General features: G+C 38.2%; 1 long non-coding RNA gene across 1 annotated transcript in view; it reads right to left on the bottom strand.

Annotated features, from left to right (window-relative positions):
* Positions 1 to 2,628: 2,628 nt before the first annotated feature.
* LOC116420257 overlaps positions 2,629 to 23,611 on the bottom strand; it is a 72,192-nt gene continuing 51,209 nt past the window's right edge. The window contains exons 2-3 of the long non-coding RNA XR_004230558.1: positions 9,491 to 9,700; positions 2,629 to 8,093 (exon numbers count right to left, since the gene is read on the bottom strand). This is a non-coding gene — a long non-coding RNA (uncharacterized LOC116420257). The remainder of the gene's footprint in view (positions 8,094 to 9,490; positions 9,701 to 23,611) is intronic.

The following is a 23,611-nucleotide window of genomic DNA, read 5'->3' as shown; positions in this document are numbered from 1 at the left end:
CCGATCTTTCTTCACTTAGAATAAAGATGGACAATTTTCCCCTAACATCAATTCCTGACTCCGGCTGATTTTAAATCACGCGGCCTTCATATTTGGTGCCCAACGCGGGGGCCCAAGAACCCTACCTTCACTGAAGAAGTCTCCGGTGACCAGGAACTTGGGTGAGTATTGTTAATAGGCAAACAGGGACCTTATTTTCTTAAAAACTAAACTAGTAATCTTTTTCTGGCTGAAATGGGACAAATGTTAGGTAAAGACTCTCCATCTCTGTCCCCAACCCCTTCAACCCCACCCTGGAGTGGTGGTATAGAAAGCATGCTTAAGCTGGTAGAAGAACAAGAGCTAAATATAATTTAGGAACAGGTAGCTAGACTTCTGGGTACATTAAACCGCATCTCCCCTTGGTTCGTAGAGGAGGAGCAGATCTCTCAAGATAACTGGTGCCTGGTTGGACAACAGAGGTCTGCATATTACAGTGAAAATGATCCTCATTCAATTCCATGGAGGCATTCTATTTATACAATATAATTCAGTTAGCACTAAGAAACCCTATTCCTAGAAAAAAAGAAAAACTGCTAGGAGTAGCCAAATGGGGAAGCCTGATATTAAAGAGGAAGACAATGAAGAGATTAATGACCATATCCCCATAGGGCATGGAGACTTAAGCCAGCAAGGGTGTGGTGACTTTCCACCTCAGGAGGCAACTTCAGCCCCACCCCAGGAGCAGGTAATTGATTCTCCATCTGGCAAATGGATGTGACCCATTATAAATCTTTTGGTCATCTATCTTTTATCCATGTTGTGGTAGACACCTTTTCGGGATTCACTTTTGCAATACCAGCAGCAAAAGAGACAGCCCGAATGGTCACTGAATTCCTCATACAAGCATTTGCCATTGTAGGTGTGCCACAAGCAATAAAAAGAGACAATGGTCCTGCTTATACTTCAAAACATTTTGCCCACTTTTGTGCACAGTATAAGATTTTACACACCATGGGCATACCTTTTAATCCTCAACCACAGGCAATAGTAGAGAGGAGAAACAGAGATATTAAGTCAGTCCTCCAAAAACAAAAGAAAGGGGGAGCCACAGGTAACCCTAGAGAACTTCTAAATCTAATCCTTTATACTATTAACTTCTTGATTTTTGACAAAGATGCACTGGCTCCGGCAGACAGATTTTATAACCCACCGGAAGGAAGGTCAGTGTCCAGTGGGAGCAGCTCCACTATCTTTAGATAATCGCCAGGTGATGTGGAGAGACCCTGAAAGTGGTGAGTGGAAGAGACCAGATAGGCTAACTGCTTGGGGGTGACGGTTTGCTTGTATCTCTACAGGTGGAGAAGGAATCAGATGGGTGCCAACGAGCCGTATTCGCCTTGTCCATCGCAGAGAAACAGAGCAGATCCTTGAAGCAATGGAGCCAAACCAAGAAATATCGGGTGGTTCTGTTGCTGATTGTGCCCACCACTGAAAGAGCCCAGCAGTTATGTCGTCTGACTCATGGACATCAAAGATAATTGGACTTCAAAACCCTCAGGAATCATTTGATTCTCTGAGACATGATAAGATTGTGGTAAGACTTGAAAACTCTCAGGAGTCATTGGATTGTCTGAGACATAGGACTTGAAAACTCTCAGGAATCATTGGATTCTCTGAGAAATGATAAGACTGTTCCAGGACTTCAAAATCTGCTGGAATCATTGGATTCCCTAACACATAAAAAGACTTTTGCAGGACTTCAAAAACTCAGGGGGATCATTGGATTCCCTGACATGTGAAGCAATGGACAATAGATTGGTTTTGGACTATCTCTTGGCTGCTGAAGAAGGCATATGTGTGACTGTTGTTTACATACCGTCCTTCTAGGACTTCTGGTGATCTTTTACAACACCATTTTGATTTATATCGTTTGTTATTCCACTACTTGTGTGTACAATTCATATTTGTTACACCACATCGAGCCTGCACTGAATGAGCGGAGGGTCATCCCTAATAGCCTCTGTGTTACTGCTATGTGCTTTGTAGTATCTCCCACGCTGATGGGTTTGTGCATAATAAGACCCTTCAGCCCAGAAACCCACTAGCAACCACCCCTTCCCTTTGGTGCTTTTCATCTCCCTTCCTGAGAAGTCAGGGAGGCTGTGATCACCTTCTTTTCGGTGCTTTCACCATATTTCCTGAGAAGTCAGGGAGGCTGTGATCACCTCCCTCTGGGGGCTCTGACCACCCCGAGGAGTCAGTGATGGCATGACCACCTGTGTTCTAAAACAAAAGAAATCGGGAGATGTTATGGGCTGAGGGCTTGAGTTGATGCACTGAGGTCCCAAGCATGTGAGGCTAAATAGTAATTGGACTATACTCCATTCATATACATGCTTGGATAAAGAATGGCTCCCATCCACTCTCTGTGCAAGTCCTGATGTGTTGTATAGGAAATGACGATTTTGGTGGGTGGATGCAGAGAGAGACAGGAAGAGAGGCTGGGAGGGATTGGGCCTGGGTTCTATGCTCATAGCTGCTGGTCTAGCTAGCTTCTTGACTCACCTGCACACATTGCTATAGGCCATTCTCTTCCACCTCCGATCTTTCTTCCCTGAGAATAAAGAGTGACGATTTTCCCCTAACCTGAATTCCTGACTCTAGCTGATTTTAAAATACACTGTCTTCACAGGAAAGATTTTGTTCTTCTCAAGAACAACAATTCCAAAATCTCAAAAACCCATATCTCCCAGGGAATACAAAACACCCCCAAATCTTCTTGAAAATGGAGGCCGCTCATTCAGGAACTAGGGTCCTTTGGCATAAACATCGAACCGCAAGCAGTTTTCAGGCTATTACCTCTCAAACTTATGATTGCTAAATTGGACAGCAACGGCAAAGCCTTATGTACTTTGAAGAAGATCAAATGCTCAGTGCACAAAGCAATCTCTTCCCTGAAGACATCTTAGGGATTATCATTCAACTGGTGGGCTCGGCTCTACTTCATAAAGCTATCCAAGTGCAACTAAAGGTGTACACCCTTGGACTCACAAAGTCAAGGACTGCAACATTTTGGGCCAAGTTGAAGTTAGGTATTTTTATCCACATGAAGAAATTCCCAATATTAAAAAGATGTATTTCCCCTGGAAATGGAGGACATCTCAAGGAATAACCTGGATGGGGTGATCATTACATTTGGAACCGGGCCTTTTCAGGCTGAATTATATAAAAATTGGTTTGTGCATCCCATGACTTACAAAGAAAGGGATTTTTACAATTGGCGGAATCTGCAAAGAATCCCCTCTCCTCAAGTAGAACAAATTCCAAATCCCAATAAGCTATCTCTCCCAGAAAATAAAAGATCTGTCAAAAAAATCTCCTCGAAAGTGGGGGGGTCTATATGTAAATAACCCAACCACATGTTGCTGAAGTATTTAAGGGCAAGTGTATACCCCCTTTGACTGAAGAAGGGCAGGGCTGCGAAGTTTGGAGTGGAACTGGAAAGATTCTGTTCTTTTCCAAAAGAACAATTCCAAAATACCAAAAATCTATCTCTCCCAGGGAATACACAACCCCCCCAAATTTTCCTGAAAATGGAGGCCTCCCATTCAGGAACTAAGGTCCTTTGGCTTGAACACTGAACCCTAGCAGTTTTCATGACATTGCCTCTCAAACTGAGGATTGCTAAATTGGACAGGAATGGCAAAGCCTTATGTACTTTGAAGAGACCAAATGCTCAGTGCCACAAAGAATTCTCTTCCCTGAAGACATCTTAGGGATTATTATTCAACTGGTGGGCTCTACTTGATACAGGTAGGTAATTACATCCAAAGGTGTACACCCTTGGACTTAAGAAGTCAGGGACTGCAACATTTTTGGTCCAAGTTGAAGTTAGGTATTCTTATCCACATGAAGAAATTTCCAATATTAAAAAGATTTATCTCACTGGAAATGGAAGACACCTCAAAGAATATCTTTGATGTGGTGACCTTTACCTTGGGAAGCGAGTCCCTTCAAGCTGACTTATGTAAAAGTTGGTTTCTGCAGCCTTTGACTTATAAAGAAAGGGATTTTTACAGTTGGCAGAATCTGCAAAGAATCCATTCTTCTCAAGAATAACAAATCCCAAATCCCAATAAGCCATCTCTCCCTGAAAATAAAAGATCTGTCAAAAAAAATCTCCTTAAACAGGGTGTCTATATCTCAAAAACCCAACCACTTGTTGCTGAAGTATTTAAGGGCAAGTGTATACCCCCCCCTTTGACTGAAGAAGGGCAGGGCAGCTAAGTGTGGAGTGGAACTGGAAAGATTCTGTTCTTCTGAAGAACAACAATTCCAAAATCTAAAAAAGCTATCTCTCCCAGGGAATAAAGCACCCCAAATTTTCCTGAAAATGGAGGCCACTCATTCAGGAACTAGGGTCCTTTGGCATGAACATTGAATCACAATAAGTTTTCAGACTATTACTTCTCAAACTTAGGATTGCTAAATTGGACAGGAACAGCAAAGCCTTACGTACTTTGAAGCAGACAAAATGCTCAGTGCACAAAGCAATCTCTTCCCTGAAGACATCTTAGGGATTATCATTCAACTGGTGGGTTCTACTTGATAAAGCTACCCAATGGAACCAAAGGTGTACACCCTTGGACTTAAGAAGTCAGGGATTTCAAAATGTGGCTCCAAATTGAAGGAAGCTATCCTTCTCCAATGTTAGAAAATTCTCAATATTAAAAAGATTTATCTCACTGGAAATGGAAGACATATCAAGGAATATCCTTGATGTGGTGATCTTTGCCTTTGGAAGCGAATCCCTTCAGGCTGAATTATATAAAAATTGGTTTCTGCAGCCTTTGACTTACAAAGAAAGGGATTTTTACACTTGGGGGAACCTGCAACAAATCCATTCTTCTCAAGAAGAAAAATTCCCAAATCCTAATAAGCCATCTCCCTGAAAATAACAGATATGTGAATATATCTCCTTGAAAGGGTAGTCTATATACTTCAAGCACTTAGCCACTTTTTGGTGAAGTGTTGAAGGGCAGGAGTATACTCCTTTTCACTTATGAAATGCCAGACATCTAAAGGTTTAGTGAAACTGGGAAGATTCTGTTCTTCCCCAGAATAACTCTTCTAAAACCCCAAAAAGCAATCTCTCCTAAGAAATGTAAGATATCTTAAAAATTCTCCCTGGGTCATTATTTGATAGTGGAGAAACTCAGGCACTTGAGCCTGAAGAGCCTAGCATATGATTTAAAAATTGGCGGACTGCTAAAAGTTTTTAGAATTGTAAAGATTCGTTTCTTCTCAAAAGAACAGTTCCAAAATCCCAAAATGCTATCTCTATCACTAAAAATAAAAGACATCTGAAAGATTTTCCTTGACAGGGTGGTGTATACTTCAACAGCTCAAGCACTTTTGTATTAAGTATTGAAGGGGAGGAGTGTATCCCTTTGATTTAAGAAGTCTTGGACTGCTAAAGTTCAGTGGAACTTCAAAGAATACATTCTTCTCAAGAAGAACAATTCTAAAATCTCAAAATGCTATCTCTCCCAAAAAATGTAAGATATCTCAAAATTTCTCCCTGAATGGGTAGTCTATAGTGGAGGTACTCAGCCACTTGAGTCTGAAGTTGTTCCCATTTGACTTCAGAAGTGACTGACTGCTAAAGTTCAATGGAACTGGAAGGGTTCTGTTTTTCTCAAGAAGCAAAATTCCAAAATACCAAAAAGCTATCTTTCCTAGTGAATAGAGGTCATTTTAAATTTCCCTGAAACTGGAGACCTTTAATTCAGAAAATAGGGCCCTTTTGCTTGAACTTTGAAAAGGCAGCAGTTTTCAGGATTTGCCTTATGAAATTGAGGACTGTTAAATTGGAGATGAAATGCAAAGCCTTAAGTGTTCTGAAGACCAAATCCCCAATACCAGAAAGAAATCTCTACCAGGAAACACAAGATATGTCAAGCATTGTCTTTCATCTGTTGATCTCTCATTGAGACAATCAGCTACTTGATACCTAATGTCTAGACCATTTGATTTAAGAAATGACAGACTGTGAAATTTGAATGAATGTTGAAAGAACCTGTTCTTAAGGAAACACAACTGCCAATATTGTAAAGTTGTTTCTCCATTTCCCTTTAAGAAGTTGTGGACTGCTAAATGTGTCTCAATGTCAAAAGAACCTGTTCTTTTCATGAAGAAGAAATTTCCAGTATTATAAAGCTGTCACTTCCTGGAAATACTAGACTTAATCAAGGATTCTCCTTGAAATTGTGGTTTCTAATTCAGGAACCAAATCACTTTGGCCTGAATTGTCAAAGGGCAGGAGTGTGAGCCATTTGACTTAATAAATGGAGGCCTGTCAAAATTGACTCCAACTCGAAAAAAATTTAATTTTCTCCTGAAGAACAGAACAAGTCCCAAATATTAAAAAGCTGTATCTTCCCAGAAATACAAGATGTCTGAAGGTTTCACTGATACTGGTGGGCCTCTACTTGAGGATCTCAGGTTTTTCTGCTTGACCTTTAAAAGTGCAGGGGGCGTGAACCATTTGGCTTATTAATGGAGAACTGCTAAATGTTAGAGGAACTTGATAGCCTTAACTCCTCTGAATAAGAGAATGACCAAGTACAACAAACTTTCCTATTCTTAGTTGTATAATTAGTACATGAAGTAATAACCCCCAAAACAAGGGTTGGAAGGAAGAATGTAAAGGTAAGAAAAGAGAGCAGTCCCTAACATCTCTGGAAAGTTAAGGCAACTTGCTTCCACTTATGCAGTCACCATTATCTATGACATTAATATATGAAACATTTGGCTACCCTTATTTTCATGACATCTTGTCTTCAAACCACAGACAAGGAGTATATAGTAAACTTCGAACCAAAGGAAAAAACCAGTTTAGGGAACACTTAATCCAATCTTTTCCTGTCATAAACAAGGTGAATTAGTAAATTAGAAGTCTTGTGATTTGGCCCAAAACTATGCAGGTACTAAGGAGTGGTGTTGTTTGAACTCAAGCTAGAAGGGACAATAAGACAGTTTAGAGGCTAAACTTTAGTCACTTTCACACTAATGGATTCTCACTGAGAAATCCTAGAAGCAGTGTGCCAGTAACTTATCTAGGACACAGAATCCCATCTTCAGGATGAGAAAACTATTGGCCCTAAAACAGTTACTTCTCAGATAGAGAACCTGAACACACAAAAGTAGGAAAGCGTAAAGTACACATACTTGTATTTCTTTAGATAAGGAGACATGAAAATGTTTAGAAGCGAAGAGAGTTCCCTTGCACATGCAGTGCTCCCCTGTGGTCTCTTTCCCTCCATTCATGTATGGCAGAAATAGAGGGAGGTCTGAATGTGATGTTCACATCACAAGGACTAACCAGAAGCCCTGAACTGCAGAGAAATTTAATTTCAGCCATATTCTATCCTCCATGCCGCGCCAAGACTTCCTCCTGGAAGAAGGACAGCAAGGTGTCTGACAGAAAGGAAGAATACTTTGATATAGAAGCTATTTTATCTCTTGCTGTTTGTGGCACAGTGGACTTGGAAATCATCACGGCATTGCCACAACAAAAACCATTTGAAGAGGGCAAATGGTGGGCAGGACTGAGGGAGAAGTGTATCAAGGGTAAGATGCTGTTCTGGACACAAATGTTCCCTTCTCTGCTGACTGAAAGAACAAGAGCAATTTTCAGACAGCCACCCCATGTCCACATATACTTAAGGAAACACTGCAAAAGCAACTATTCCCTCTTCCCCTCCCACAGCCATAAGAAATGCTGGTATTATACAATCCTGCTGGCTTGGCCTTTAACGATTTGCACATTGAACACAGAAATAAAACTTAATGCCATGGGCTATCAAGGGCCCCTGGTGATAAGGGTCAATCACTCTGGTCCCCTGCCAATCACAGTCTCATCCCAAAATTCTTAGCCTTGACAGGGAAATTCCTAGACAAGGACACAGCCTCACGACGCCACCATACATTTTGTAGAGTTTCCAATTAAGTGATGTGTGGATAGTGTCTTGGAATACTACGGTTTTCATGGTTGCAGGGGCCGGACCCTGTCAGGTCCAGATCTTCAAGAACTCCCAAAGTGATCATACCTGTGGGACATCAGTGAAAAAGGCACCTGAGTGTTATGGAGTTTATAGATTCTCTCCATAACCCCAACTGGAATAGAAATCTTAGATGTTACAAGATTTACCACTGCAACTATGGCATGTGATTTTCCTGACTGACACCTTGACAAGGAGCAAGATGAATGGGTGAAAGAAAGGGCAAAGGAACATTAACTAAGCACATCTTAGGTCAGAATAATGTCTGAAAGAAAGGCCAACATACAGACCTATATTTCTCATGCTTAAGAATACTCAGAGTGGCAGGATATCTTTTACAGGGATAATAGATGGAGTGAATGTGAGAAACATTGCAGATCCCAAAAAAGAGCTAGTCACCAAAAATAATGCATATAATTCTCAGATTCTAAGGTTTTACAAACTGTCCTTACTATGGTGAGCATGAAAACTGGCCACCCTTGAGGAGATTTGAGAAAAGCCAAAAAGCTTCAATTCTTGGTGGGTCTCCCAGATTTTATTTGCCAGGAGCTCACCTCACAAGATTGAAGGAAGCGCTTGTGAAGGATTGTTCAGTGTGTCTGTCTGTCTCTCTGTTTCTATATATTCAAGTGATTCCAAAGGTTTTCTATAACATTAAGGTGCACTTAACAATAGCCCTTGCTTGTCAAATTTATGGGAAATGATCTCTTTCCCAGATAAGAGAGGAGTATTAGAACCTGGTAAAATTATCACAAAACTTCAGATTAGAAGCCATAACCATTTCTTACTACCCAGGCCCAGAGAGAATGGGAAGAACTGTAACATCATATCTTCTTAGAACTTAAATAAATGTTCTATTTAAACATAAACAAGATAGTTGTTCCTAAACTGCCAAATTCTCCCTCCTTGAAATTGATTTTATTTCATATTCTTATAAACTATCACCATGAACAGATACCTTCATCATATTATTTGATTAAAGAACAGATTGAAAGCCCCCACACCTCTCTCCTGGTCATGAGACACAAGAGCCAATAAAATGAGCCAGCTATTGAGTAATGTTTTCTAGACCAGAAAAACCAGTGTGGGTCTCATATACCCCCTTCCATGTTTGGATTAGGGGACTCATTTGTCACTTATCTGAGCCTCTCCAGGAACTTCACTATTTTAGTAATGTATCTTTTGTCCTGCCTATCACTTCTAGGTGGCATCAGGTTCACTTGAGGAAACTGGACTTTGCTCATGGTCTAAAAAATATCTAAGTAATTTCTCTTCATCTCTTACCTTCCTTGACTCTCAGGAATGCTACAAACAGTTGGTCTAGGTGATCCAATAGTCCCTTTCTAATTTGTTAAAGAGTTGACTATCTGTAAATTCTTTGTATCCCTTGACCCATATAATACATGCCTGATATTTTGGTAGGCATAAAATACTTAGTTACTGACCTCTGTGCCCAGATTCCGTAGACCTTGGAGCTCATCTTGTTTAGCAGTGCAACAGCATTCTTTGGTTTTCGTAAGTCTTGCTTTTTCTGAAAAGTCATGCTTTTGCCTCTCTGGCCTCTAGCAGAAGATGAACCCGTCATGATATCTGCAGCACAAGTATTGCTTTTCTTTCCTTTTCTTTTAGTCCATTGCTTGCCCTGTGAACATTTCCTGCAGCCAAAAACAGAAGCATTTTGGGAAAAGAGAATTGTAAGACTTGTTGGGCTGTCCACACAACTAAGAATTTTAGGATCCTTGGTTTCTGGAGGAAAAAGGCCTTGGTTTGGTAAAAACTGCAAACCCTCAGTGAAAATGTTCAGGTGAAAACATTTCTTCACCAACTCTTTCTTTAACAACAAAGTTTAAAAATAAACTATTAACTGAGTAATACATATTAACAGAAACATACAGATAAATCACAAATCCATTGTCGTTGTAGTCACTGAGCTGGACTTCAGATTATTTTATCTTAAAAGGGCCAGACTAAGTCCACTTGGTGTCCATAAGAAAGTGTATCATGAGGAACTAATAAGTTATTGATGAAATTATAATATCCTATTCCAGTATGACAAATGATATCAGAGCTGTCATTTTAGCATATAAATTACTCTCTTAATATCAGTGTTGTACTATCAAAGATGGAGTTCCAGTGTTTGGGTATGGGGGTCCAAATGCCACTTGGAAAAGGAGCGGCACATATCAAGTGATTTGGACAGATAATTCAAGACTTAGATATAAGACAGGTAAATGGAAGATTAGTTCAGTCCCTCTCACAATGATTTCCACTGAAAAGGTGTTGAATTTTTTTTCAATTGATTTATCTCTGCTCAAGGTACAATGAGAGAGAGCAGACTTGCAGAACATAAAGGTAACCTTGTTAGTTACACAGGATCACTGATAGCTAGAAAATTTCCCCCCATTTCCATTTGCCCTACAGAAGAAAAGTTTTTGGAGTGTACTATATCATCCAGATAGCAAGAGAATAACAATGGAAGCAACCAATACTCTAGACCCTAGCTTCTTAAATATGGATCATGATCCATATGGGGTCCTGGGGTCATGTAAAAATTTCAAGGGCAAAAAGGGGTAGCGAATGGAAAAAATCTGAGAAGTCTTGCTCTGGATACTGACAATTAGACCACATCCTGAATGTGGAAAATAGGCCATTATTTTGGGTATGTTCATACCCCAAATCGCTCTGCAACTCTCAGCATGGCTTAGAACTATACTCAAAAAGTCATCAAACTGTGCATCCCCTTAGATCCAGCAATGTTACTACTGGGCTTATATCCCAAAGAGATCTTAAAGAAGGGAAAGGGACCTGTATGGGTCAAAATGTTAGTGGCAGCCCTGTTTGTAGTGGCCAGAAACTGGAAAATGAATGGATGCCCATCAATTGGAGAATGGTTGGGTAAATTGTGGTATATGAATGTTATGGAATATTATTGTTCTGTAAGAAATGACCAGCAGGAGGAATACAGAGAGGCTTGGAGAGACTTACATGAGGTGATGCTGAGTGAAATGAGCAGAACCAGGAGATCACTATATACCTCAACAACGATACTGTATGAAGATGTATTCTGATAGAAGTGGATTTCTTTGACAAAGAGACCTAACTCAGTTTCAATTGATCAATGATGGACAGAAGCAGCTACACCCAAAGAAAGAACACTGGGAAATGAATGTAAACTGTTTGCATTTTTGTTTTTCTTCCTGGGTTGTTTCTACCTTCTAAATCCAATTCTCCCTGTGTAACAAGAGAATTGTTTGGTTCTGCACAAATAGATTGTATCTAGGATATACTGTGACATATTTAACATATATAGGACTGCTTGCCATCTGGGGGGGGTGGAGGGAGAGAGGGGAAAAACTGGAACAGAAGTGAGTTCAAGGGATAATGTTGTAAAAAATTACCCTGGCATGGGTTCTGTCAATAAAAAGTTATTATAATTTAAAAAATTAAATTAAAAAAACAAAAGAAAAGAGGTTGCAAGTAGAAAAAGCTTAAGAAACACAGAACTAGATCACTTTGAACAGAGAATGACATGTCCATACACATAACATAGACTTCACTATTTAAAAATACTTTTCCCTTACCCCTTCCTCTCCCCACAAAAAAGTACAAGTTAGAGCAGCTAAAATGGAATCCATTGCCATTTTGGTCATCTTTGGGCCAAAAAAGGCCAGAAGTAAAGTTTAAGTGCTTTGTCTATTACAAAAACTACAATACAATGAAGTCTATACTCTTACCCCAACAAAAACTAACTTGTTTAGCCAGTAAATACAAATTTCACAAATAAATACCCAGCTTGTTTGTTTTAAAAATCATAGTGGAAATCTGGATAAAATTCCTAAGGTTTTACACTCTCCTAAAAATATTCCCCACTCCTACATTAGTCATTAAAACAATTTCAAAATGATTTCATAGCATGAAATGGAATATATATGCTCTTTTGAATTCCCTCAATTATGTACAAATAAACTATTATATTGTCACTATTAAACAATTCAGAAGCATCTCATTATGCTTAAGCATTTGCTTCTTTTATGATTGCTTGGAATAATCCCAGCGTCATGTGTTTCAAATAGCCTTAAGAAATCCATACAATCTGAACAGCTGAACATATCATCCTTATTGGTTTACTTGTTTTAATTTTGGTATTAGCTATTTTAGAGCAAGGAAAAGGCAAGGAGTTCATTAGAGTCAGTTTTCCCATATGTCCTTCAGTTTTTATCATTTCACATTCACCCATTAGCAGAAGACTTAGGGGGAGAGATACAAAGAGGAACGGAGAAAAGATGAGAGGTAATAGAGCTAACAAGGGAAAGAAACCAGTATACCCACTTATTTCTGTTCTTAATCAATTTTTAAAGTAAATCCTAAAGCATCTCTTTTTCTTGCATTTGTTCTTAAGATCTTTCCAATCCAAAGCTGGTCAAAAAAGGACCAGCTTTCTCACTTTCAGTGTCCTGTAAACTTAGGCCTTAATTCCTTCATTAAGACTTATTGACCTTCCAGTCCCATAAGAAGGAAAGTGTTGAGAGACTAAGGAAAACTAAGTTAACAGCGAATATAAAGGAAAGTATAAACAAAAGGCAGAGTGCAGAAATTGAGAGAATAACTCTAAAGGAGAAAGTCTGCTGTCTGTGGAGATCAATAGACCAGAAAGAGATCTGGCAAACCTGGCTAGGCAAAGCTCTCAGATCTTGGACCTCACTTAATTTGATTCTTGAATGTTAGCTTAATTCGTGAATTGACAGTCTAAGAAAAACTTAGGTAGGAGAACGTCTTCTGCTCTTAGCTCTCAGGGTAACCTTGAGGGAGCTATTCTTTGTATCTCAGCCTCTCACTTTCCTTTCACAACTGAATTGTGGCCCCCACCCCACCTTCTATCTTTAAAAAAAGTAGTTTGCTGTTTGTAGTGGGGTTTCCCCTCTTTGCTCTGGAGTTATCAAGTCAATTTTCAATCTAAGAGTTTTGGTACTCAGGTCTAAGAATCTAGGTTTGCATCCTCATTTTCTGCATGCAAGAGCATTAGCTCTTTTGACCACCTTGGACAAACCTCTTCCTTCGCCCAACCTGCTATCTTTTTCCTCTGAAAACTGAGTAACTGCAAGAATCCCTTTGAGTTCCCTCTCTTCCCTCCCACCCCACGGAACTACTGCTTTTAAAATAGCTATTTTCTTCTTTTTTCTGGTTACTGGATGAATTTTTAAGCTCAGGATTTGCTTTCAAGTGAGAGAATCTGAGGGTTGCAGCATTGGTGGACGAGATCAGGTGAGTAACTTTCCAACCCCCTCCCACCTTTCCATAGCCATCCTCCTCCTCCCCTTTCCCTAGCTCTTTCCTCTGACTCTCCTTTGGCCTTCCCCTAAGAACTGAATTGCATCAAAAACCCCTTCCAGTTCTCTAAAGTCCAGAATCTGATTATCTCCTTCTACCAATCACTGGTCCTTTCCAGCTCTGATCTCCAAAAATGGCAGTTCTCTTTAAGTGTCCTCCCCTAGAATGAAAGGGATCCACCTTGCAGCACATTCTCCACAGTCACAGTTCTGCAAAAATTCCTTCTGCCATTTCAAAATCAAATCCTAAAGATCACAGTTCTGGGAAAATGACCTCCCATATCTCAAAAGGGGATCAGTGGGACCATATCCAAAATCAAATATCTGATCCTTCAGCAAGGAGAGGGAAAATATGCAGTTACAGAAAAAAGATGGAGGCAGTCTCAGCCTCCCCAGCAGGGCAAAGGAGCTTTTATTGGCTACTCTCCACCCTCTCACCATGTGAACCAGCCTCTCCCAATTGGTTGGTTCATGGGAACTCAATGGTAGTTACCTTCTCTGCCTTCTCTACCATATGGGCCTGGGGCCCAATTCGGTGCCCTAAAAAGGAGAACACTTCAGTCCTGGAGTCACCAGTTAAAGAGCTTGTGGCCAAGAATGTGTAGAGAATGTCCTGAACAAAGTCTATCAACCAATTGTAGATGGCATGGTGGAACATAATTCTTTGGGGCTTCTGAGTCTCAAGAGTATGGGCCCTCTCCTCTCCACCTGCCCTCCTCACTCTGACTTTGTGACTAAAAAAGGTTGTACTTGCCAGGCCTTAATACTGGGAGACCTCAAAGGATCCTAGAGATTATCTAGGCCAAAGATCTCATTTTGCAGATAAGGAAAGCAAAGCCAAGAAAGGAAAATAATTTGTACAAAGCAGCACAATATTATGTGGCACACCTTAATTCAAACCTTCTGACTGGGAAATCAGTGCTCATTCTATAATATTATGTTGTCTTAACTCTGCGAGTAAGTGGGACATTGTGGGTGCAAAGCCAGCATCAAGGAGACTCAGGTTCAATTATTATCTAGAGCAAGAAAGAAATAACAACATTTATCTAAATAAATGAAAAGTTATTATCAGAAGGGAAATACTGGATCACAAATTAAGTGACAGACTGACTTAATTTGTTAAAAACGGCTAAAAATGGGGAGGTCAATCAGTGGACCAGATTAGGGAGGCACATAACATACAGAAGGGAGGAAACCCTACTAATCCAGTATTTACTAAACCTAAAAATCCCAGTCATGGGCATAACAAATCACAATTAACCAAAATTAAAACTACTGGGAAATCAAGACAGCAGTGTCAGAGGAATAAGGTGCCAAAGAGGAGGCCTTCAGATACCTATAACAAAAAGTGAGTGTGTCTCAAATCAGATTAAAATATAATTGGAAAATATTTTAAAAAATAAATTTAAATGTAATAAAATATAGAGAACATTACATTTTATAAGTAAATCAATATGCAGCCTGCAAAAATTCTTATGTAAAGTTTCGTGATCCTTATTTCTGGTTGCGTTTTATAACACTGTTAAAGAGCGATGTCTATATACTAAGAAAACAAATCAGAAGTGTAAGAGAGAAGGGATTTTTCAGCTAAATGAAGGCCAAGTTTTATGACTGAACAAAGCATACAAATGATCACAAAACATAAACTGGATAATTATATGAAAGTAAAATATTTTGCACAAATAAAACCAGCACATTTTAAATTAGAAGAGAAACAGGTATCTGGAGTAGTCTGGGAGGGAGCATGAACTTTGTAGTAAGTTTCTCTGATGAAGGCACATTCCTAAGATATGCAAGGAAAAAATTCAAATAAATAAGAATAAGAGCCATTTCATGATAAACAAATGGCCAAAAAAGACAGGAACAAGTGCTTTTCAAAGTAAGAATCCAAAGTTATCAATAAGTATATGAAAAATGCCCAAACTCTCTGTCAAAATGCAAATTAAAGCAATTTTGTCCATCAGTTTTGCAAAGTTGGCAAAGGAGGAAAATGACAAATGTTAAGTGTTGTTAAGGGAAAACAGATACACCTTTGCATTATTGAAAATGTGAATTTAGTTCAGCTATTCTGGAAAGCAATGTGAACCTATGTCTCCAAATTCATTGAATTATGCATCTACTTCGATGTAGCTACTCTTATAACCCAAAGAGATGAAAGAAACAGGAAAAGGACCCATATATAAAAACATTTATAGTACTATCAGAAACCAGAAACAAAAGGGGTGCCTGTATGGTATACTGGGAAATGATTAAACTATGGTATCAGAATATTTTTGTGCCACAAGAAATTATGATGTGGAGGGTTTAAAAAAATTTTGTGAAAAAGTCCTCTAGGAACCAATTCAGAATGAAATGAGAAGAACAAGGAGATAAAATTATATATAACAGCATTATAAAGGAAAAAAAGCAACAACTTTAAAAGACTTAAAGAGTTGTAATCAGTGTAATGACTGATCATTACAGGGGAAGCTAACTTTTGACTCTTAACTCTAAGCCGCTTGACTTCCGACTTTACCTGTCTCCTAGAAGAGGATGGATGAGTTCAAGATACAGAATAAATACATTTTTGGACCCAGATAATTAGGGAATTTATTTTACCTGGTGTATATATTTATTACAAGGGTTTTTAGTTTTTCATTTTTCCAAGTGATAGGAAGGAGAATGGCAAGGAGAAATAGAGTTCAAGTATCCAAAAAGAAAAAGGGAGGTCACTGAGGCACAATTTTAAAAAGTACAGAGAAAAGAACAAAAAGGCTAGACATGCAAGACAGTTTTGAAAGCTAGTTTCATTTTATATACATGAAAAGAAAAGTAATCCCTACATAATATTACATTGCAGGTAAATGTATAAACCTTTTTCTGTTCTATTCTGCATGCATAAATGCTCATTCTATCTGCTCTCTTTTGTTTAAGTTCATAAATACTAAAGTATAAAAATTATGCATCGTTATAGACATATACTCTCTATGTGAACAAAGCGAGTTATGTGCTACAGATAGTTTCCACACCAGGAAATGAAATCACATTTCTAAACAAAGCCATAACTGTGTGAAACGCCCACAAACATAAGAGTGTGTACATACATACTCTCCAAAATGGTTGGATTCGTTCACAACTCCACCAGCAATGCATCAATGTCCCAGTTTTCCCACATCCCCTCCAACAATCATCATTATTTTTTCCTGTCATCTTAGCCAATCTGACAGGTGTGTAGTGGTATCTTAGAGTTGTCTTAATTTGCATTTCTCTGATTAATAATGACTTGGAGCATCTTTTCATATGACTAGAAATAGTTTCAATTTCTTCATCTGAGAATTGTCTGTTCATATCCTTTGACCATTTTTCAATTGGAGAATGGCTTGATTTTTTATAAATTAGAGTTAATTCTCTATATATTTTGGAAATGAGGCCTTTATCAGAACCTTTGACTGTAAAAATATTTTCCCAGTTTATTGCTTCCCTTCTAATCTTGTCTGCATTAGTTTTGTTTGTACAAAAACTTTTCAGTTTGGTATAATCGAAATTTTCTATTTTGTGATCAGTAATGATCTCTAGTTCTGCTTTGGTCATAAAGTCCTTCCCCTTCCACAGGTCTGAGAGGTAAACTATCCTGTGTTCCTCTAATTTATTAATAATTTCATTCTTTATGCCTAGGTCATGAACCCATTTTGACCTTATCTTGGTGTATGGTGTTAAGTATGGATCAATGCCTAGTTTCTGCCATATTAGTTTCCAATTTTCCCAGCAATTTTTATCAAACAGTAAGTTCTTATCCCAAAAGGTGGGGTCTTTGGGTTTGTCAAAGACTAGGTTGCTCCATTTGTTGACTGTTTTATCCCTTGAACCTAATCTATTCCACTGATCAACTAATCTATTCCTTAGCCAATACCAAATAGTTTTGGTAACTGCTGTTCTATAATATAATTTTAGATCTGGTACAGCTAAGCCACCTTCATTTGATTTTTTTTTTCATTAATTCCCTTGAAATTCTTGACCTTTTGTTTTTCCATATGAATTTTGTTGTTATTTTTTCTAGGTCATTAAAATAGTTTTTTGGGACTCTGATTGGTATAGCGCTAAATAAATAGATTAGTTTAGGTAATATTGTCATCTTTATTATATTTGCTTGCCCTATCCAAGAGCATTTAATATTTTTCCAATTGGTTAGATCAGACTTAATTTGTGTGAAAAGTGATCTATAATTTTGCTCATAAAGTTTCTGATTTTCCCTTGGCAGATAGATTCCTAAATATTTTATATTATCAATAGTTACTTTAAATGGAATTTCTCTTTGTAACTCGGCTCCTTTTCCTTTCAACTCTTTAGCTGCATTTCTCATTTCTCAATAAGCAGAGTTAGAATTAAGATATAAGGGCCCAGGCAAGAGCAGCTAGGAAGAGAAACAGATAGAGCACCAGGCCTGGAGTCAAAGGACCTGAATTTCAATCTGGCCTCAGACACTAGCTGTTTGACCTTAGGTAGCTAATTGAATGCCATTTGCCTCAGTTGCCTCATTTGCAAAACAAACTGGAGAAGGAAATAGACTACTTCAGTATCACTGCAAAGAAAACTCCAAGTGGGGTCACGTAGAATAGAACACAATGGAAAATAAGCGGATAAAAACCAAATGATGATTCCTGTCTTTGGTGAAGAAAAATTTAGTGTCCTTTTTTGCATTTTTAAATTTTTCATCTATTTGTATACCATTTCATCATCTTTTCATCCTTGAATATCTTTGGGATGACTTTCCTTGGCTGAAAATATTGCCAAGTTTCTTTTTTTCCTCCTTAATAGTATTTTATTTTTTATCCACTTATAGGTAGAGTTTTCAACATTGACTTTTGTAAGATTTTGACTTCCAAATTTTTTCTCTGTCCCTTCTTTCCCTCCCACTCCCCAAAACAGTAAGCAATCCAATATAGGTTATATATGAATAATCATTTTAAACATATTTCTATAAGTCATGTTGTGAAAGAAAAATTAAAACAAAAACTAAGAGAAAACACTTTTAGGCTCAATAACTTAGTCACTTTTTAATCTTTACTAGTTAAAATTTAAATGCCACCTCCTTAAGGCCAGGCAAGAAGAATAGGGCAGTTAATCGCTAAACACTGCTAACAAAATTGTGAACCCTGCTATGTCCTCACCTCGGCACAAGGACATGTATAGTTGGGATGGGATCAAAGAAGTCTTTGGCCTCCTCAGGCTTTTGGTTCATAGAAAGAAATGCAGATTTAGATAAAACTATGCTAGAAAGTCTTAGGAAAAGAAAATAAAAAGGTTCCAATTAATTATTTAGTGCTTAGAAACGGCTGCCTAACAGACATTAATAAGAAGGATTTCTGAGTCTCAGAGTCATTCTAAACTCTTTCCTTGCCCTCCTCCTTTCCCACCTCCATATTTAACCAGTTGTTAAGTGTTGTTGATACTATGTCATCTATCAAGCAGGCTCCTTTCTCTCCACTTATGCTACCACCATTCTAATTCAAACCTTCTTGCTTGGAAAGTTGCAAATACTTCCTAGTCCATTCAAATGACCCACTCTAACTTAGGATATTCATCACTCCATGGTTGTAGACAAGCATTTTTTAATAAATATGCTAATCCTTTAGACCTATAGATTACTGATACACTTGATAGAAATTTGATGAGCATTTTTCTGTTGGCCTGAAAGCTGTCTCTTTATTTCCAGTCTCCTCACTCTGAAATCCATCTTCCACCAAGCTGCCAACATAATTTCCCTACAGAATGAATCTGTCTGGGGTATTTTCCTACTCAGGAAAATTCTGAGGCTTGTTATTGACTCTCAGAAAAAATATAAATGTTTCAGTTTATACTTTAAAGCACTTCACAATTAGGCGCCTTTCCAGAATTAATTTCTATTTCTCCTCTTCAAGCATACTTAAATCTTTACACACTGGCTTTCTTGTTTGACCTAAACTCAGCATTCCATCTCCTGGCTTTCTGCTTTGACGTAGGCTGCTCTATATACCCAAAATGCTTTTCCTTCTCTCCTCTACCTCTTAGAATCCTTAGCTTTCTTCAGAGTTCAGCTTAGATACTGCCTCTTACAGATAGTCTATGCCAATTTTCCCTAGTTATTAATCTTCTTCCCTTAAACTCTCTTGTATTTATCTCTTTAGATATTATATGTATAATATCCATATAATATAATTTTCCAGTATAATATAAGCCCAAATAAAGTCAGGGCTATTCTTTTCTTCTTTTGTATCTCCAGCACCTAAAAAAGTGCATGAAACACAATAAAAACTTAGTAAATACTTATTGGATTGAACTAAAAAAAATTCACTCTTTCAACAATTAGGGAGGGAAAAATTCATAAAGGAGCTCATATAATTGATTTCTCAGTCATATTATGTCAGCCCAGAAATATTTTAACCGAGCCCCAGATTGCTCATCTTCCTCATCTGTAAAATGAAGAGGAGAGGATGACCTCAAAGGTCTCTTCCAACTTTAAATCTACGACCCTCTGAAGATATGCTCTACTGGAGTATGAAGGAATTTGGCAATAATCCCTCTGGCCCTATAAAACCTATTGTGTAAATCCATTACCTAGATCAGAAAATTTTATGGAAAATAGACTGCAGTGCCTTCCTTGGAATAAAAAAAAAAGTCAATATAACTGCTCCTTCATTTTTCTTCCTTCTGGCTAAGCTTTACCAAGCTCAGTTTATTTAGGAGGATCATTTCCATATTCTCTGTCTTCAGTTGGAACAAATTCAATCTAATAAATATTTATTAAATATCTTCCATGTTTTCAAAATCCTATATAATAATCATTAGGGCAGAATGCCCTAGATTAGTTTACTGATGGCTGTGACCTCTTAACTGGCTCAGTAGAACGCAAGATCTTTAAAGCACGAAATCATTTTTTTTCTCTCTTTGTATCCCAGCCTTTAGCATGGTATCTTCTAGATAGTAGGCACTTCTTGAAATGAAATGAATTAACTTGGAACTAAAATCTGTCAATATGTACAGTATTTATATTAGCCTCAATGATGCACTTTGCATTTGGGCAGAGTTCATCATGTAGTTTATTTTCTCATTAGTAACTCAACATTGCCTTGAATCCATTGTAGTCCCTGTTCATTCAGTTATGTTTTGTGCACTACAAATCATTTTCAAGGTGTTTTGTCATTTTTATACTTTCCTATGACATTTGTGAGTAAGCAACTAAAAAGGCTAATGCTGCTTTAAGTGTGATCTGGCAACAGAAGGAAGGCCAATGGGTGGAATTTTCAATGAGATAAACTAGATAGGAGGAATATTCTTAATGAGGAGAACCATCTCAAAGTAAGGTCCATCCCCCTGACAGAGATGACCACTAGGAGGATGAGTGGAGAATGGTATCAAGGCGTATAGCTGGGACTAGATGGCCTCTGCAGTGCCTTCCATCTCTAATATTCTATTGCTGTGACTCGCCTTACCATATTAATAGTAAGCTGGTAGTAATTGTATATTTGAGAAAAATTTACAGTATTAAACAAGTAAAAGTACATGTTTATATCTAAAGATTTCCTTAGGTCACCCCTAGTCCACGTTCTACTTGATGCAGAATCAACTAAGGGAGAGCTGGAAGGCCTGTTTTTCTTCTTAGTTACATTGGGGAGGAGGCTGAACTGCTTAAGTCTAATTTTGCTTCCATTTCCTCTGCCAAAGAGAATGATTTGTGAACTGGAAAGAGCAGCACAAAATTGACTGATGGGGAATTGCCTTTGATGAGTTCAAATGATCAGATCCAAATGCACCCCATCCCAGAATACCAAAGGAACTAGAGTGGTGTGACTATGGAGTCACTGACGGTGATCTTTGAAAGATCATGGAGAATTAAAGAGGGCTTATGAGACTGGAGAAGGGAAAATGTTCTGATTTTCAAAAAAAGGGAAAGAGGACAAAGTTGATAAACTATTAATGAAATGATTCGTAGCAAATAAAATAAAACCAAGAGGTCATACAGCAACATGTCACACAGCAACTACAATAATGTAAATGAAAATAAGACTGAACAATATCACGATTCCTATCAAATACGATGACCAATTGTGGTTCTAGAGGAACAATGAGAAAACACACTTTCCTCCTCTCAGGAGTGAGCAAATAGACAATAGGTGTGGGTCATTTGGTATACTGTTATATATTTTCACTTCACAGTTTGTTTGACTCAACTACTTTTCTTTATTGCAAAGAAATGTTCTTGAGGCTAAGGGGCAGTTTACAGGGAAGTGACAATAGTAGACAGAAATGAAAAAGAGCCTCAAGAAAATATTTCCAGTTCTTGTTGTTAGATCCTCAGTGGCCTGAAAGTTTAATTGGATCCACAGTGTGATGAGGCAGCAAAAAGTAATGTGATCCCAGATGGCACAAACAAAACACAGATCCCAATACTGGAGGCTGGAAACTCCTAGTGCTTCACAGTGGTCAGAAAGATCACATCTGTAATACTGAGTTCAATGTTCAGACACTTAAGGACAATGATAAACTGCAAGCTAAAGTACAGGGATAGGGTGAGAGGGAAGCCAAGACAGTTAAGGGCCTCGAAGCCATGCTATATATATGAGAAAAAGTTAAAGGGCCTGGAGATGAGAAGTTTTAGCAGAGACATTAGCTGTGTTTGAGCATTTGGAAAACTGCAATGTGCAAAAGGAATTCTGTTTGGTTGCAAAGGACAGAGTAGGTAGTCATGAGGAGAAGTGGAAGAGAATCAATTTTAGGCTTGGTAACGTTAAAGCTTTCTGCCAATTAGCATTCTCCAACAGTGAGCAGTCACCTTAGGAAGCAGTGGGATCTCCCTCCCTGGACATTCTCATGCCAAGACTGGATGGCAAACCTATAGTATTAGAGCATTCCAATTCCATTGGAGTATGGGGTACCAATGTCTTGTTTAATGATGACAGCTTATGAATCAATGGATTGAGCAAGGAGAAAGAAACACAAGAATTCTGGACATCTGAGGGTTAGGGGTGCAGACTACAAAAAAGCAAGGGGAAATGGAGTGGTGACAAAGAACAATTCCACATCATTCACACTTTGATGCAGAAATTCTGCATTTCAGAGCACTGTGAAACTAAAGAAGTGTACAATGATATGCTTGGGTTCAAAATGTCCATTTTACAGACAGGACAAGGAGAAGGGGCTGAACAGCAGTTCTTACAATAAATTTCTGGTACTTTCAAAGGGTCACAAGCTCAGTCAGAATAAGCAATGCAGCATGGCAGTTAACAAGGCTAATGTGCCTTGGACTGCATCATAAGACGTGTACCAACCCAAAAAGAAGAGAGGTGATATTTCTTTTGGACTACTGTGTTCAGCTCTGGGCATGCCATTTTGCAAAAGCTTGAATGTGTTCTGAAGAGGTGGCCCAGGCTTGTGAAGGGACTAGAAAACATGTGCTATGAGACTCACTAGGATGTTATATTATGTAATATTTTGTAATACCAACTATTTCATTTAACTCCCATTATCCATTCCCTGGATCATACAGAAACATTTCACACTAATCACCAAGTTCCTGGTAGGAATATTTTTGCCAGTAATTAGATACAAAAGACTATATGAAATTAAAACTCTAAGAAAGAGCATAATGAGTTTTTTAATTGTAGAATTTGATGTTGCCAATCAAGATTATTCAACAAAGTTTTGGAGAATATACCTCACTGTGTTCATATTTATAAACTCTTCTATTGATTTCATTGTCAGGCTTTGTGGCTCTCTGGTCCCCAGAAGTAAGCAATATCATCTTTTCATACCTTTAAGGGTTTTAAATAGCACATCTGTTATTTAGCAGCAAAAACACAACAAAATGCACTTGCTTTGTCAGACAGGCCAGCAAAATCCAATGGTAAGTGACATTTGCTCCTAGCACCTTATGTGAAGACTGCAGATCAAGATTAGTAAATATTTTCCTTCCTGATCTGGTTCAAAATTGCTTTCTCTTAACCTTTACCACAGGGAAAACTAATTTACAGCATCCTCTTTGGAAAGCAATGCCATATTGTTTCCTAAGAAGAATGCTCATATTATGAGATGAACTTCTCAGTATGTATCCAAGACATATATTCTGGTTAGTTTTTTTTTAAATTGGTAACATGCAGTCTACCACTAAAAATAATTAACAGACCACTCACCGCCTTGGAGAATGTCTAGAATTTGCATTAGTTGCTATATTATTATTAGTGGGAAAATGAAGGTTCATCTATGACTCTCAAGTAGAAAAATATT

The sequence above is a fragment of the Sarcophilus harrisii genome, chromosome X (assembly GCF_902635505.1).
Source record: "Sarcophilus harrisii chromosome X, mSarHar1.11, whole genome shotgun sequence".
NCBI classification, from domain to species: Eukaryota; Metazoa; Chordata; class Mammalia; order Dasyuromorphia; family Dasyuridae; genus Sarcophilus; species Sarcophilus harrisii.
The sequence above is the reverse complement of the archived record's forward strand: the minus strand, read 5'-3'. Positions and strand labels throughout refer to the sequence as shown.